Source organism: Montipora capricornis, chromosome 2 (assembly GCF_036669925.1).
Source record: "Montipora capricornis isolate CH-2021 chromosome 2, ASM3666992v2, whole genome shotgun sequence".
Lineage (NCBI taxonomy): Eukaryota > Metazoa > Cnidaria > Anthozoa > Scleractinia > Acroporidae > Montipora > Montipora capricornis.
In genome coordinates this window covers 58084972-58103824 of record NC_090884.1, presented here as the reverse complement: position 1 = coordinate 58103824, position 18853 = coordinate 58084972, and the positions used below count along the sequence as shown (strand labels likewise).

General features: G+C 38.1%; 1 protein-coding gene and 1 pseudogene across 1 annotated transcript in view; one reads left to right on the top strand and one right to left on the bottom strand.

The window, feature by feature from the left end:
* The window catches only part of LOC138037567 (uncharacterized), a 17288-nt pseudogene extending 17241 nt beyond the window's left edge, over positions 1–47 (top strand).
* LOC138029058 (putative helicase mov-10-B.1) overlaps positions 1–18269 on the bottom strand; it is a 222651-nt gene extending 204382 nt beyond the window's left edge. Inside the window, exon 1 of the mRNA XM_068876749.1 lies at positions 18266–18269. The gene's annotated coding sequence lies outside the window, so the exon portion shown is untranslated. The remainder of the gene's footprint in view (positions 1–18265) is intronic.
* Between the last annotated feature and the right edge of the window lie 584 nt (positions 18270–18853).

The window sequence follows — 18853 nt, the reverse complement described above, 5'->3', positions numbered from 1 at the left end:
AATGTCGGGATGAAAACAAGTCATTTGCACTCAGACCCAGAATAAAGATATCGCAATCATCTGATGCTCGTTTACGACGCGGTTATTTACCGTGAAAAGGCTGAAGCTGCATTAACGAAATTACCAAGTTTCTAAGTCATTTACTTGTAATCATTTTTGTATATACTGCGTAGAAGTGCACATACCACCGGGATGTATATTAGCATTTAATCTGACTTATATGTCTTCAAGTTCCTTGATAAGGGGCTTTTCGATCTTGTATGCATTTAGATGCATGGGCCATAAATTTTTACAGATAACTGCTGAATTGAGTTTTACTTTGTACTCAGTTTTCATCCCTAAAATTCAGCACACCTTGAACCTGTCTCTTCCGTGAATAAACCAAGATCTAATGACAAGGGCTAAGTACTAGGAAACCAAATTTGTTTCAGGTTAAGAGCCAAATATTGGGCATGAAAAGGTAGGGTCGTCGCCCAATATATTTTTGATGGAAATTCTTCCCAGAGTGCGCCGACCTTACAATCACGAGCCATGTAGTTTAGTACGGTGACGGATGAAAGGTAAAGTGTAAGTGTCGTGTAAAGTGTGCTACCGCTCTGATTTCGTGCACCACGTACACATGAACAACCAAAGGGGAGCTATTACACGATTGTCACTCTAAGACCATTACTCAGGGGCAGGATACAGAATGCTCATTTTATTTAGGTTACGGTTACACAGATACATACAGAGATCTCTCTAACACATTGCACTTTTGATGCAAACTTTGTTTTGTAACGTATTTCGGATTCGAATGTTTAAAAAATTCCAAATAGAGGACAATATTGCAGAGGGTTTATTCAATACAGCCAATCCTAGCATCAATAAACACCACTCCCGCGAGTTGGACTTTTGATCAGTATGCCACAGAAAGACAAGGATGCAGTTTGTATCGTTTAGGGGTGAATAGTTTAGGATTTTTCACTTATAAGGCCATTTCCCCCACCCTTTTTCTCTACAAACAAAATGGCTAATAAATGTTGCAAGTTTTTTCAGGTACACACACTACCCGTGCTCTCACCCCCCACGAGAAATTAAGGGCAATTTATGTGTACCTAAACAATTTCAGTAGACTCAGGGTCACTAGCAAACTAAGTGTAGTGCGGTCAGTTTGAAAATCATCCTAATGATTTCGTTTTACATGGGCTGGAACAAGCAAAATTAAAGACGAAGTACAATTCTAAAGCAATAAAAATTGAGAGTGAGTGCGATCCAATAAGCCCCACTCGTTCACCTTGAATAACTCTCGAAAGGCGAATCGGCGGCTTATCAAAACTTTCATACCTGCTGACAATTTTATTTCTCTCCTCTCCTGTTCTGCAAAGGTGCCGAATTTTCCAATCCGTTACACAGAATGATACATCTGGAAATCTGAAACTGGCTGTATTGTTGGTTACCAGTCTCCCGTCGCAGCTCAAAAGCCCTTGCCGTACAAACAGCTGCAAAGTTGTTCTACTGATTTGTTTCCGCCGATTTTTGGTCTCAATTGTAGTTGTGGGCCTTTAATTTGTCAGTGTTTACAAGACCATTCAGGAGACATTATGTCAGAGGGTTTCCCTCTGCGTTTACTGGTAACAGTAGGATGATTTGAAGTGCAAATCAAGATTTCCTCACTCCTCTAAATTTGAAAATAAGAGACCATCATTTACTAAGGAGGCTCGAAATAGTTTCTCATTTTTTCACACAAATAAACGTATTCTGCATGTTCTTAGATATAGTTGGGGTAATATAATGTTAAGACGAAATTTGGCCAGGGTATTAAATATCCATCATTTTCGCACATAACATTTTCTTCCAAAATATCGTTACCTTGGCAGTGATATAAGGCATTTCTTTGAGCATCAAAATCAACATATATTGTCTTTTGTTCAGAAAAAAAACGGAACGGTGAAATCTTCCTATGCACGTGCAAGATAATGTTACAAATAATCTCTAAAAGTGTAAAATTCAACAAAATCTGTAAGCAAGTTTTACAGAAAATACGTTTTTTTCGAAATATGGCTTTATGTTTTTTTCCATGTACAGAATTCTTTTAAGTTGTAAGGAATACGTTTAAAACTAATTTAAGTTAACATGCACAAGATGAAAACAATTTATTGTCTGGAAGCAGAGATATAAACGAGTAACTAGTTCGTAATTCAAGTTTCTAGTTCAGATGCTCGACTGCAGAGCTATAGGACACTAGTAACAGCTAAGCAATGAAAGTAGGTTCAGGTAGCAGTTATCCCTTTACACTGCCAGGATTTAACTGCCGAAACTTTGCATTCTCACAAACTGCAGTGGAAATGGTGGTAAAAGTTTACCCGGGTAAAAAATATCTTTTTTTCGTTGGTGACCCGGGGACCATAAATCCAATTCGCTTCTGATGCCATATTAGTCTTCCACTTATGCTTACCATTTGACTCTATTTGGGCAGTGACTTTTACTTCACGGTCCTTGTGTGCGTCCAAGTAAGTCGGGATCTCCCTCTCTTACGTTTCCATGCAGGTTCCACTAAAGGACTGTGGTGCTCCACGCGCGCTTAAGCACGAGTGTTTTTGAGACGCGGATGTCAACCTTATCTTCACACATTTACATTGCTAAGTACCTTTTCTCCATTAATTAACTCTTTTCCCTAATATAAATATAATTAACATCTGTTTGCCAAAAACCACCCAAATAACCGATTTTTCGACGGAAAATTCATCCCAGAGGATAAAACTACTCACTGTACATGTACTAAAAATAAATATGTTCGAGCGAAAGCGAAAACAAGCGAATATTTTGAGGGAAAACACAATTCTGTGAGATCAAAGGACCATGTGCTTCACACACGCAACTGTATCGCGAAATAATTAATCTTACCATTTCAGCGATTTTAACGCTTGAAATCCCATCCAATGAACCACAAATCCTTTTCTTTATCTATTTCGAAGCCTGTAGTGTAATTTTTTGGCTGAAAAAGTTTAGAAAAACCGCTTCGCGAGAGCTCGGCGATCGATTGAAAATTTGGTCATCGCATTGGCTCAAATTGCCTGAATTAGAATGGCCGTCATGTAGGCGTAATGAAAACTAGAAAGCCGAGATTTTCAGGAAAACTGGGGATATATCTCCCCAATAAACACGCCAAATTTCAGCGCGATCGATGAAAAGGACGCTGCGCTACGAATCTTACAAAAATGATGCCTCAAACCACCATTTTCGGTGGGGGCTAGGGAAAAGAGTATTAAAGATGATTTTATAAAAATCTGGGAGACACCACTGCCCTGGCACACGAAATGTTAATGTTAAGCTCCTTAACGTCTTGAATTTTTTCTCTCTGCAAAAGCTACAAATACCTTAGACACCGGAAAATCCTCATTTCAAATTTATAATAATTAACTCCACATTGTTATCAGACATTGTCAATTCAGAAAAGAAAAGAAAATCGGGTGCTGCTTATAATTATTTCATTTTCTATTCTCAGCTGGGTTCTCGGTTGTTTTTGCCTTAACAAACCAGGCTTTTTAGAATCTCTGTACGGTGGTCAATTTACATTATCAACTCCGTTGATAAACCAAATTTTTAAAGGAGCTCAGGCGTGCAAACGCGCCAGCGAAGCACTATGGGTAATTTTTTTTGGGAAATCTATCCTAGCGAGAAATTTTGGTTATGGCGTCACGTACGTCCTTCCGTCCGCCCATACAGACTGTCGGGGTGGAGGTGGTGAAGCAGGAGAGCCTCTGGGGACGGGAGTGATCGGCAATGTTCCTTGGCGGGAAATCGCGTGGCAGCATTGCATTTGGCAACTCTCGCTTTTTTGACGGGAAATCATATTAGCGACGAGCAACGGGATAAAGAGCAGGAAAGTCGAAGAAAAGCGAAAAAGCCTGAGAGAAGAGGCGACAAAATTTGAGAAATTCAAGGGAAGAAAGCCTCGAGAGAAGCCGAAGGAGGAGAAGAAGAGAAAATTTCTATGAAAATCACCGTAAGCTGACAGAAATAGGGCGAAAGACAAAACACTTATTTACAACGGTTAGCCTTCAGTGAGGCAGCGAGGCATATATTAAAAAGGAAAATATTCAACTTTTTCCTTCTTAATATATGCCTCGCTGCCTCACATGTTTTGTAAAACTCACTAAAAAACGAAGAAGGCCTGAAAACGTTTGCAATTCCGTGTTAACAGAGATTCTGACATATTCAACTATCACATTTATAGGCTTTTTGTGTCAAATGGATATGCAGCCGTGAGCAGCTTTGTTTGACTGTGAAATTGCAGTCGAGTAAGCGAATTTACTACGCTTTAGGTTGATCGAGGGAGTAAAGATTGTCAGTCAAACGAAAAATGTTGTGAAAGAAATTACTGTGCATGTAATTTCAGTTTTAGTCGTTGATTAAAATTGTTTTTTTTTTGTTTGGAAGACTTGTTTGTTTACTGCTGTAAGCTCAGAGGTGTTTAATCTGTTTGATCACTGTAAACTGTATACAGTAATGATGATTAATTTTGTACTTTACGCAGAGGCATAATTATTTCCATGTACACTATATTGCTTTCTGGGGTTAGAAACGGGAGCTCCGCTTGTAGGCTTGGCTAAATCTATATATTATTTTACCAAGACTTGTCGCCCGGTACGTCTGGCCATATGGGACAACCGCTTATTTCAAGCACTGAGTCAGGAGCTCTTGGAGTATCTCTCAATTACCATCACTGATAAATAAGCATCTCTCAACCCACACTCTGTTAGCAAAGAGTAAGGGGGTTCAATCCCTGGTTTTGTAGTCTAATATCTCATGCACGTGATATGGCCGGATTGGCGGCTTTAACACTTCATATGTGTATGGTCACTCCAGGTGTCTGTAAGGCAAAACCAATAAGTAAAATTGAACATATTCCAATGACCAATTCTTGATTAAACAGAACATTAATGCAGGCTCTGTCTTTTTCTTTATTCTCTTTGACTGTCATTTTTCTTTGTTCAGTCCTTCAGCAAACAAGGTGAAAATCCGAAAGGCACACAGACGAATAATGCTGATTGTTATATACCTAGACTTTCACTCAACAAAACGAGCACTGTGATAGGATGGTTCTTGGTCATGTGCCCCTGATCTAATTCAAATGTATCCCGACCAACAAAGGAGACTTTTGTCTGATTGGCTGTTGAAATTTGTAGTATCCAGTTTTCCAACCGCGTGCTGTAATGTAAACAAAGATGGCTTTCGAAGCGGGGATTTGAATTTGTGCTTCTTCGATCGTTCTATATAGTTTCTGCCAGATGAAGGTGGTCATTTAAACTTTAAGTGACAGGGAAAGATTCTGCAAGGGGTATTTTAGTCGGCGGGAATTTTTCTTTCGTTACGTTTTTTGTAAGCAGCCCTTTAAGTCTGCTCGGGGAAGCAACGCCTCTGAAGTTGCTTCGAGTCAGCTTTTATACTTTTTAGCTTTATTTCTCCATTTAAGCGAATGCATCGGAACAAATGCTCAAAGTGCGAAAAGACCCGAGCAAAGGCCAGATTCCTTTGTTGGGAAGGGAGTACTATCTAACGTGGTTGCGAAATATATCCCTCGAGCTCGCAGGCTTCGATTTATCCAACTCGAATGCAGCGCTGGAAGGGAGTATGTCACTTCATTTACTTTCTTTCATTGATCGTTTAGAGTTATGAGATGTCCTTAGCCCTTTGAAAGAACATCTTATCTCAACAGATACGTCGACAGAAATTTAATACCAGCCGCGCCACCTCTATTTTGTGTATGTGTCTGAGGACAACCTGGTTTACTGCATTTATCTCGTGTGTAAACACTCTCAAGATACACTACCTTAAAAAATTTCAAGAACCTTCATTTAACGGAACCAAAACATTATTCTTAGATACATCAACTGATCATGAAGGCATGCTTGATAATATATGCTAAAATGAGTCAATAATGAAGTTCCAGTTTATTACTTTATTGGATAATTCTGTCCTTGATCTATGGTAACTCCATTAAGTCTAGCCATAGTAATTATTCATTGTTTTCATCATTTATGCTACCAGCGAATTATTCAAAAGTGAAATTCATGTTCTTAGGAAATCTATACAATAGTGAGGAATGATGTGGTCACTGCCATCAGACTTGTAAGTTGTACTGAAATGAAACTTTCTGAATGAGTTCTCTTTGGGGAGGTAAATATTTCACTTGACCATTTGTAGATGTAAATTACACCCACATTAAATGTACAATTAAAATTGGGATGTCTGGAAATACATAAAGCAGGTCTTGTCTTTTGTGCAATGTTTAATATTAAAAGGGCAATTAAAGGCAAAGCAGACTTTGTGATAGAACTCTGACACAATATTAACTACTTATTAATTTTGATATGAGCATTTCATGCTCATTCATATTCATTGCTCACTTTTGTGGTAAGTTACTATCTCACTGCAGAGAATAATGTAAATTTATCTAAATCAGGATGAAAATGTACAAAACGTGCAGCGATTGATCTTAAATGTTTTTAGTCCATTAATTAACCCATTGACCCCTGAGGGTTCCCTATTGATGAGTAAAATACTAAGTATGGCCGGTTTTGGCCGGTTTAGGGGTGAAAGGGGATTATTAAATATAGTACATCAATAATATTACCGTATCAGTAATTGAGCCAGTATTTAATAACTAATGTGTCCCAATAAAATTTAATATTGATTCCAACAGTGTTAAGTAATTAATATACATTGATTTAGGATGATGGAACATCACACACCATTTTGTGTTCATTAAATTTATTTTTTACTTCATAATTGATGTATGGCAACTATAGTAACTGCAAAAAACTTGCAGAAGAAATTGAAGAGAAGGTATACCTGAATATTATGGCTGTTTTGTGTGTCAAAAAATTTAATTGACCTGGTTTTTGTTTATTTTTGCTGCCATTCCTTGCACACAGTCACATGTCTCATAAAACTTGAATGTGCAGACAAAGGTAAAATAATTCACCGTACAAAGTTTAAAGAATTGTTATATTTGTATTATGCGATAAACATGCCAAGTTTGCGACCCGTTGCTAACGGCAACGGAAGCTATTGCATTACGAATAATGAACATCTGTTTGCCAAAAACCACCCAAATAACCGATTTTTCGACGGAAAATTCATCCCAGAGGATAAAACTATTCACTGGACATGTAATAAAGGTAAATATGTGCGAGCGAAAGCGAAAACAAGCGAATATTTTGAGGGAAAACACAATTCTGTGAGATCAAAGGTCCATGTGCTTCAGACACGCAACTGTATCGCTAAATAATTAATCTTACCTTTTCAGCGATTTTAACGCTTGAAATCCCATCCAATAAACCACAAATTCTTTTCTTTATCTATTCCGAAGCCTGTAGTGTAATTTTTTGGCTGAAAAACTTTAGAAAAACCGCTTCGCGAGAGCTCCGCGATCGATTGAAAATTTGGTCATCGCATCGGCTCAAATTGCCTGAATTAGAATGGCCGTCATGTAGGCGTAATGAAAGCTAGATAGCCGAGATTTTCAGGGTACTTGGACCTATATCTCCCCAGTAAACACACCAAATTTCAGCGCGATCGATGAAAAAGACGCTGCGGTACGAATCTTACAAAAATGATGCCTCAAACCAACATTTTCGGTGGGGGCTAGGGAAAAGAGTATTAAAGATGATTTTATAAAAATCTGGGAGACACCACTGCCCTGGCACACGAAATGTTAATGTTAAGCTCCTTAACGTCTTGAATTTTTCTCTCTGCAAAAGCTACAAATACCTAAGACACCGGAAAATGCTCATTTCAAATTTATGATAATTAACTCCACATTGTTATCAGACATTGTCAATTCAGAAAAGAAAAGAAAATCGGGTGCTGCTTATAATTATTTAATTTTCTATTCTCGGCTGGGTTCTCGGTTGTTTTTGCCTCAACAAACCAGGCTCTTTAGAGGAGCTCAGGCGTGCAAACGCGCCAGCGAAGCACCATTTTGGTTATGGCGTCACGTTCGTCCTTCCGTCCGCCCATACACACTGTCGGGGTGGAGGTGGTGACGCAGGAGAGCCTCTGGGGACGGGAGTGATCGGCAATTTTCCTTGGCGGAAAATCTCGTGGCAGCATTGCATTTGGCAACTCTCGCTTTTTTGGCGGGAAATCAGATTAGCGACGAGCAACGGGATAAAGAGCAGGAAAGTCGAAGAAAAGCGAAAAAGCCTGAGAGAAGAGGCGACAAAATTTGAGAAATTCAAGCGAAGAAAGCCTCGAGAGAAGCCGAAGGAGGAGAAGAAGAGAAAATTTCTATGAAAATCACCGTAAGCTGACAGAAATAGGGCGAAAGACAAAACATTTATTTACAACGGTTAGCCTTCAGTGAGGCAGCGAGGCATATATTAAAAAGGAAAATATTCAACTTTTTCCTTCTTAATATATGCCTCGCTGCCTCACATGTTTTGTAAAACTCACTAAAAAACGAAGAAGGCCTGAAAACGTTTGCAATTCCGTGTTAACAGAGATTCTGACATATTCAACTATCACATTTATAGGCTTTTTGTGTCAAATGGATATGCAGCCGTGAGCAGCTTTGTTTGACTGTGAAATTGCAGTCGAGTAAGCGAATTTACTACGCTTTAGGTTGATCGAGGGAGTAAAGATTGTCAGTCAAACGAAAAATGTTGTGAAAGAAATTACTGTGCATGTAATTTCAGTTTTAGTCGTTGATTAAAATTGTTGTTTTTTTGTTTGGAAGACTTGTTTGTTTACTGCTGTAAGCTCAGAGGTGTTTAATCTGTTTGATCACTGTAAACTGTATACAGTAATGATGATTAATTTTGTACTTTACGCAGAGGCATAATTATTTCCATGTACACTATATTGCTTTCTGGGGTTAGAAACGGGAGCTCCGCTTGTAGGCTTGGCTAAATCTATATATTATTTTACCAAGACTTGTCGCCCGGTACGTCTGGCCATATGGGACAACCGCTTATTTCAAGCACTGAGTCAGGAGCTCTTGGAGTATCTCTCAATTACCATCACTGATAAATAAGCATCTCTCAACCCACACTCTGTTAGCAAAGAGTAAGGGGGTTCAATCCCTGGTTTTGTGGTCTAATATCTCATGCACGTGATATGGCCGGATTGGCGGCTTTAACACTTCATATGTGTATGGTCAATCCATTTGTATGTAAGGCAAAACCAATAAGTAAATTTGAACATATTCCAATGAACAATTCTTGATTAAACAGAACATTAATGCAGGCTCTGTCTTTTTCTTTATTCTCTTTGACTGTCATTTTTCTTTGTTCAGTCCTTCAGCAAACAAGGTGAAAATCCGAAAGGCACACAGACGAATAATGCTGATTGTTATATACCTAGACTTTCACTCAACAAAACGAGCACTGTGATTGGTTGATTCTTGGTCACGTGCCCCTGATCAAATTCAAATGTATCCCGACCAACAAAGGAGACTTTTGTCTGATTGGCTGTTGAAATTTGTAGTATCCAGTTTTCCAACCGCGTGCTGTAATGTAAACAAAGATGGCTTTCGAAGCGGGGATTTGAATTTGTGCTTCTTCGATCGTTCTATATAGTTTCTGCCAGTTGACGGTGGTCATTTAAACTTTAAGTGACAGGGAAAGATTCTGGAAGGGAAATTTTAGTCGGCGGGAATTTTTCTTTCGTTACGCTTTTCGTAAGCAGCCCTTTTAGTCTGCTCCGGAAGCAACGCCTCTGAAGTTGCTTCAAGTCAGCTTTTATACTTTTTAGCTTTATTTCTCCATGTAAGTGAATGCATCGGAACAAATGCTCAAAGTGCGAAAAGACCCGAGCAAAGGCCAGATTCCTTTGTTGGGAAGGGAGTACTATCTAACGTGGTTGCGAAATATATCCCTCGAGCTCGCAGGCTTCGATTTATCCAACTTGAATGCAGCGCTGGAAGGAAGTATGTCACTTCATTTACTTTCTTTCATTGATCGTTTAGAGTTATGAGATGTCCTTAGCCCTTTGAAAGAACATCTTATCTCAACAGATACGTCGACAGAAATTTAATACCAGCCGCGCCACCTCTATTTTGTGTATGTGTCTGAGGACAACCTGGTTTACTGCATTTATCTCGTGTGCAAACACTCTCAAGATACACTACCTTAACAATTTCAAGAGCTTTCATTTAACGGAACCAAAACATTATTCTTAGATATATCAACTGACCATGAAGGCATGCTTGATAATATATGCTAAAATGAGTCAATAATGAAGTTCCAGTTTATTACTTTATTGGATAATTCTGTCCTTGATCTATGGTAACTCCATTAAGTCTAGCCATAGTAATTATTCATTGTTTTCATCATTTATGCTACCAGCGAATTATTCAAAAGTGAAATTCATGTTCTTAGGAAATCTATACAATAGTGAGGAATGATGTGGTCACTGCCGTCAGACTTGTAGGTTGTACTGAAATGAAATTTTCTGAATGAGTTCTCTTTGGGGAGGTAAAAATTGCACTTGACCATTTGTAGATGTAAATTACACCCACATTAAATGTACAATTAAAATTGGGATGTCTGGAAATACATAAAGCAGGTCTTGTCTTCTGTGCAATGTTTAAAATTAAAAGGGCAAATCTGCCGCAATTAAAGGCAAAGCAGACTTTGTGATAGAACTCTGACACAATATTAACTACTTATTAATTTTGATATGAGCATTTCATGCTCATTCATATTCATTGCTCACTTTTGTGGTAAGTTACTATCTCACTGCAGAGAATAATGTAAATTTATCTAAATCAGGATGAAAATGTACAAAACGTGCAGCGATTGATCTTAAATGTTTTTAGTCCATTAATTAACCCATTGACCCCTGAGGGTTCCCTATTGATGAGTAAAATACTAAGTATGGCCGGTTTTGGCCGGTTTAGGGGTGAAAGGGGATTATTAAATATAGTACATCAATAATATTACCGTATCAGTAATTGAGGCAGTACTTAATAACTACTCTGTCGCAATAAAATTTAATATTGATTCCAACAGTGTTAACTAATTAATATACATTGATTTAGGATGATGGAACATCACACACCATTTTGTGTTCATTAAATTTATTTTTTACTTCATAATTGATGTATGGCAACTATAGTAACTGCAAAAAACTTGCAGAAGAAATTGAAGAGAAGGTATACCTGAATATTATGGCTGTTTTGTGTGTCAAAAAATTTAATTGACCTGGTTTTTGTTTATTTTTGCTGCCATTCCTTGCACACAGTCACATGTCTCATAAAACTTGAATGTGCAGACAAAGGTAAAATAATTCACCGTACAAAGTTTAAAGAATTGTTATATTTGTATTATGCGATAAACATGTCAAGTTTGCGACCCGTTGCTAACGGCAACGGAAGCGATCGCATTACGAATAATTAACATCTGTTTGCCAAAAACCACCCAAATAACCGATTTTTCGACGGAAAATTCATCCCAGAGGATAAAACTACTCACTGGACAAGTAATAAAGGTAAATATGTTCGAGCGAAAGCGAAAACAAGCGAATATTTTGAGGGAAAACTTAATTCTGTGAGATCAAAGGTCCATGTGCTTCAGACACGCAACTGTATCGCTAAATAATTAATCTTACCTTTTCAGCGATTTTAACGCTTGAAATCCCATCCAATGAACCACAAATCCTTTTCTTTATCTATTCCGAAGCCTGTAGTGTAATTTTTTGGCTGAAAAACTTTAGAAAAACCGCTTCGCGAGAGCTCGGCGATCGATTGAAAATTTGGTCATCGCATCGGCTCAAATTGCCTGAATTAGAAGGGCCGTTATGTAGGCGTAATGAAAGCTAGACAGCCGAGATTTTGAGGGAGACTGGGGATATATCTCCCCAGTAAACACGCCAAATTTCAGCGCGATCGATGAAAAGGACGCTGCGCTACGAATCTTTTAATAATGATGCCTTAAACCATCATTTTCGGTGGGGGCTAGGGAAAAGAGTATTAAAGATGATTTTATAAAAATCTGGGAGACACCACTGCCCTGGCACACGAAATGTTAATGTTAAGCTCCTTAACGTCTTGAATTTTTTCTCTCTGCAAAAGCTACAAATACCTAAGACACCGGAAAATGCTCATTTCAAATTTATGATAATTAACTCCACATTGTTATCAGACATTGTCAATTCAGAAAAGAAAAGAAAATCGGGTGCTGCTTATAATTATTTAATTTTCTATTCTCGGCTGGGTTCTCGGTTGTTTTTGCCTCAACAAACCAGGCTTTTTAGAGGAGCTCAGGCGTGCAAACGCGCCAGCGAAGCACCATTTTGGTTATGGCGTCACGTTCGTCCTTCCGTCCGCCCATACACACTGTCGGGGTGGAGGTGGTGACGCAGGAGAGCCTCTGGGGACGGGAGTGATCGGCAATTTTCCTTGGCGGGAAATCGCGTGGCAGCATTGCATTTGGCAACTCTCGCTTTTTTGGCGGGAAATCAGATTAGCGACGAGCAACGGGATAAAGAGCAGGAAAGTCGAAGAAAAGCGAAAAAGCCTGAGAGAAGAGGCGACAAAATTTGAGAAATTCAAGCGAAGAAAGCCTCGAGAGAAGCCGAAGGAGGAGAAGAAGAGAAAATTTCTATGAAAATCACCGTAAGCTGACAGAAATAGGGCGAAAGACAAAACACTTATTTACAACGGTTAGCCTTCAGTGAGGCAGCGAGGCATATATTAAAAAGGAAAATATTCAACTTTTTCCTTCTTAATATATGCCTCGCTGCCTCACATGTTTTGTAAAACTCACTAAAAAACGAAGAAGGCCTGAAAACGTTTGCAATTCCGTGTTAACAGAGATTCTGACATATTCAACTATCACATTTATAGGCTTTTTGTGTCAAATGGATATGCAGCCGTGAGCAGCTTTGTTTGACTGTGAAATTGCAGTCGAGTAAGCGAATTTACTACGCTTTAGGTTGATCGAGGGAGTAAAGATTGTCAGTCAAACGAAAAATGTTGTGAAAGAAATTACTGTGCATGTAATTTCAGTTTTAGTCGTTGATTAAAATTGTTGTTTTTTTGTTTGGAAGAATTGTTTGTTTACTGCTGTAAGCTCAGAGGTGTTTAATCTGTTTGATCACTGTAAACTGTATCTCATGCACGCGATATGGCCGGATTGGCGGCTTTAACACTTCATATGTGTATGGTCACTCCAGGTGTCTGTAAGGCAAAACCAATAAGTAAAATTGAACATATTCCAATGACCAATTCTTGATTAAACAGAACATTAATGCAGGCTCTGTCTTTTTCTTTATTCTCTTTGACTGTCATTTTTCTTTGTTCAGTCCTTCAGCAAACAAGGTGAAAATCCGAAAGGCACACAGACGAATAATGCTGATTGTTATATACCTAGACTTTCACTCAACAAAACGAGCACTGTGATAGGATGGTTCTTGGTCATGTGCCCCTGATCAAATTTAAATGTATCCCGACCAACAAAGGAGACTTTTGTCTGATTGGCTGTTGAAATTTGTAGTATCCAGTTTTCCAACCGCGTGCTGTAATGTAAACAAAGATGGCTTTCGAAGCGGGGATTTGAATTTGTGCTTCTTCGATCGTTCTATATAGTTTCTGCCAGATGAAGGTGGTCATTTAAACTTTAAGTGACAGGGAAAGATTCTGCAAGGGGTATTTTAGTCGGCGGGAATTTTTCTTTCGTTACGTTTTTTGTAAGCAGCCTTTTTAGTCTGCTCGGGGAAGCAACGCCTCATAAGTTGCTTCGAGTCAGCTTTTATACTTTTTAGCTTTATTTCTCCATTTAAGCGAATGCATCGGAACAAATGCTCAAAGTGCGAAAAGACCCGAGCAAAGGCCAGATTCCTTTGTTGGGAAGGGAGTACTATCTAACGTGGTTGCGAAATATATCCCTCGAGCTCGCAGGCTTCGATTTATCCAACTCGAATGCAGCGCTGGAAGGAAGTATGTCACTTCATTCACTTTCTTTCATTGATCGTTTAGAGTTATGAGATGTCCTCAGTCCTTTGAAAGAACATCTTATCTCAACAGATACGTCGACAGAAATTTAATACCAACCGCGCCACCTCTATTTTGTGTATGTGTCTGAGGCCAACCGGGTTCACTGCATTTATCTCATGTGCAAACACTCTCAAGATACACTACCTTAAAAATTTCAAGAGCTTTCATTTAACGGAACCAAAACATTATTCTTAGATACATCAACTGACCATGAAGGCATGCTTGATAATATATGCTAAAATGAGTCAATAATGAAGTTCCAGTTTATTACTTTATTGGATAATTCTGTCCTTGATCTATGGTAACTCCATCAAGTCTAGCCATAGTAACTATTCATTGTTTTCATCATTTATGTTACCAGCGAATTATTCAAAAGTGATGTTGATGTTCTTAGGAAATCTATACAATAGTGAGGAATGATGTGGTCACTGCCGTCAGACTTGTAGGTTGTACTGAAATGAAATTTTCTGAATGAGTTCTCTTTGGGGAGGTAAAAATTTCACTTGACCATTTGTAGATGTAAATTACACCCACATTAAATGTACAATTAAAATTGGGATGTCTGGAAATACATAAAGCAGGTCTTGTTTTCTGTGCAATGTTTAAAATTAAAAGGGCAAATCTGCCGCAATTAAAGGCAAAGCAGACTTTGTGATAGAACTCTGACACAATATTAACTACTTATTAATTTTGATCTGAGCATTTCATGCTCATTCATATTCATTGCTCACTTTTGTGGTAAGTTACTATCTCACTGCAGAGAATAATGTAAATTTATCTAAATCAGGATGAAAATGTACAAAACGTGCAGCGATTGATCTTAAATGTTTTTAGTCCATTAATTAACCCATTGACCCCTGAGGGTTCCCTATTGATGAGTAAAATACTAAGTATGGCCGGTTTTGGCCGGTTTAGGGGTGAAAGGGGATTAATAAATAAAGTACATCAATAATATTACCGTATCAGTAATTGAGCCAGTATTTAATAACTAATGTGTCCCAATAAAATTTAATATTGATTCCAACAGTGTTAAGTAATTAATATACATTGATTTAGGATGATGGAACATCACACACCATTTTGTGTTCATTAAATTTATTTTTTACTTCATAATTGGTGTATGGCAACTATAGTAACTGCAAAAAACTTGCAGAAGAAATTGAAGAGAAGGTATACCTGAATATTATGGCTGTTTTGTGCGTCAAAAAATTTAATTGACCTGGTTTTTGTTTATTTTTGCTGCCATTCCTTGCACACAGTCACATGTCTCATAAAACTTGAATGTGCAGACAAAGGTAAAATAATTCAGCGTACAAAGTTTAAAGAATTGTTATATTTGTATTATTTATTAAATGGGATTCCAAAAGCAGAAAGATGCAAATAGTGACACACACACCCATGCAAGGCAACCACACAATGGAATGAAAATTTTAAAATATACATTATTTACAAATGTAATGTATGATTACTTATCATGTAAATCTAATGAACAAAAATATATTTTACAATAATTGCTTGTCATGTAAATTTTACTATACAGTTTGTAAATATCTTTAAAATTTCAATTACTACAGTTTCCCTCAAATTTAAAGTAAGACATTTATCCAATCGAAAAGTGCAGCGCAAAGTTGTGGTAAGCAGGCATTTTTGTTTGTAAATATTACTACACTAACTAAACATTTTTTATGTAAATAAGTATAATTTTTAATAGCTGGGGCTAATATTTATTGCAATAAAAGCAAGAGTCTTATTTGCAGTACATTGCATTTAAGAATACATTGCGTCCGGATAATTTGACCCAGAGTTGAATCATCGCATCCCAAAGTGCCAAGTTTCGATGGAAATTAGGTTTACTTTCACAGGGCATTTTCGTGCGCCCTGCCACTTTTGAAGGAAAACTTTCAAAGCAGTTCGATTCTTCACAAATATGTGCTTTCCATACTAATGGCGATCGCTGGACCAAGACATATTTGCTGAGATTTGACCGAAAGTAACGTGAACACTGACACCATTGTCTGATTTGGGGAAAGAAAATTTCAGTTGCGCGTCAAACATACACGGTTTTAGTTCACATTTCAAGAGGAGAGAAGACGAAAAAATGTTCCGAAGGTGTGAAAATCACACAGTAACAATACAGAGACTTTCCATACCTTAGTCCAGAGAAAATAAGACTTGATGGTGGAAAAACCAAGCACTGTTTCTTTAACAAGGAAAAGCACTTTGGTACACGAAGGAGTCGAAAACGTCGGGGTTCAGTATTCGCTGTGCCACTTTTACCGGGAATATCTCTACTCAAACCTTATCTTTGGCTCACAAACTTTCACCTGTTGACGGCTTTTCGTGGACCAACGTCAGAGACAAAAGTCCTGTACTGTTAACGAAAGAGTTCAGTTTAAACAGAAAAAGCTATAACCCGATTGACATTTTGCAAAATGACTCTTTCGTCCGGATAGAATGTATTCGCTTCAAAGAGAGAACAAACGAAATTCTTCTGTCATGTTTTTCTGTTACTTACCTTAACTCCATTCATTGATAAATTTTAAGCTGTGACATCCTTCGAACGGATTACCAGCTCATTTACCACTGACGCGCCATAAGCAAATCCCGTCAACCTGGCAAATTTGTTTTGCATTCAATTCAAGCGCGGGTATCAACGTGAAAAAACGACAGCAGAAAATTTTAATGCTGGTTCCAATTACTTTAATACGAAACATTATTCAATATTGTGATTTGCACATTCAACCATGACCATACGTGTTGCAAATAAGGCAAATTTTTTCCAACTTCGCGCAATCCTTTGACAAGTCTGAGCACACCGCATCATTCTAAAACAGCCGATCTAAGCATGTTTCGTTTCATCCGAGATAAAGGACTTTCCCAAGTAGAAGGAATTGCCAAGGTCTTTCTACCTTTTGTCCATCTTCGTTCGGTATTTGTACCACAAGTGCATAGATAGCATTGAAAGTGAATGCAATAAAAACTACAACTAGCGACGGCGTCGACATCTTTTCTTCCCGCGTTCTAAGACTGTCTCGAAGGTTTTCATCCAATCACAATGCAAATAAAATTGAATTTGCCATTGATAATGCGCATGCGTGACATTAGTCTCCTTTGTTATCCCGACCGGGATACAATTCCGCAGTTGCTGCCCGCTCCGGAGTCCTGATCAGGGCTCTCGGGAAAACAAAACTAACTAATTTTCGGAAGGATTAGACATTAAGTGCTCTGTTATATATTTAGCCTTTTCCTTCAACAAGCGCAGCAAAACATCCGGAGCGGGCGACAACTTCGGAATTGTATCCAGGTCGGGATACATTTGAATTTGATCAGGGGCACGTGTCCAAGAATCAATCAATCACAGTGCTCGTTTTGTTGAGTGAAAGTCTAGGTACATAACAATTAGCATTATTCATCTGTGTGCCTCTCGGATTTTCACTTAAGTGTATATTAATCACCCAGACAGAGATAAGGAGGCTGTTGTTATGCACAAGTCTCCAGTTGGGCAGCAACTGGAGAAGAGTGCAAGTCTCCAGTTGGGCAGCAACTGGAAAAGAGTACAAGTCTTAGCCCTTTTCTAGTTCACAAAAATGATCATTGCAGTGTAAATAGGCTATTTAATGTAGTAATGTCACGGATGCAAAGAGAGAAAAACTGTCGTTGAATTTCAATTAATCTTTCAACCAAGAAGTTAAGAGAAATGGGCCCACACAAGGACAGAGAAAAACTCTGACCAGGGTGTATAAAATGGAAGTCAAGTCACAGGGGAACTAGAGATTTAGTGAGAACAGTTTTCAATTGGCTGAAGATTGTCCCTGCAGAACTCGTAAAATATATTCAACACGGACAAGTTAGTAACGCGGGGGAAAAATTGTATTGAATATATTGTCCTTCTAAACTGCCATTCCTCTCTCTCTCTGCACGCTTCCCACCGTCTCCTCCTCCCGCCCTGCGAAAAAAAATTGTCCTTATTCAAATTTGAATACGAATGTTGTAATAAAAAAAGCGGATTTGCGTTTTGCTTTCCAATCAACTTTCATTTGTTGTGGTGCTTTAGTTCGAAACAGTTTGGATTAGCCAGCCTTAATCACAGCGGCCTTTAAGGGGAGGAGATCAATCATATGCGCAAACATCAATCTGTTCAATGGCATATAAAGAAATTTTGATGGGGACTCTCTTCATTCTAGCGTCGCCCAGCAAAAACTCAGGTAATTTGTTTGTTTTTCCTGCGCCATTGCTTTTGTATTCTTATAGCTAGAATCATTTGCGCCTTTCATCTCTACGAAACTATATTCTGGTAGATATTTCTACAGTATGATTCCTGGACAGAGATTCCGGCACATTGTCACTATAAAACCTATAACGTTTCAAAAAATCTTTAGGTCTCAACTACTTGATTATAATTTTTCCACCTCACCACAAATTCTTTAAGCGCTTGGGTTCAACGCCGAAGTGATTCTGGTTTATTTGAAACCTTGAGTTTTGATTTATTGGGTTCTGTTTGTTAATTCAGTCGAAGAACCTCTCCGCCTTAGCAGTGTTTTTTTGTTTTACTGTTCGCGATAACTTGGCACATGATTAAAAAAGGCACGGCAGCTTGAAGCTCAAGAAAACCCCACATTCCTGCCTGTCTCAGAACTTAATGCTTTGTCATACTTGATAAAGATACACTTTTTTTATAAGAATATATTCTATAAGAATATCAAGGCTGAAATTTGCGAAATTTCAAGAATATTTTAAAAATGAAGCCGAGGCTGAGATTTTGAAAAGGTTGGATATAATTTTGTGTGTTGAAACATCTGTAAATATAATCCAATTTTGTTTTTAATTTAACCGTATAAAATTATTCCTTTCTCTGAACGGCGAAACTAGCCA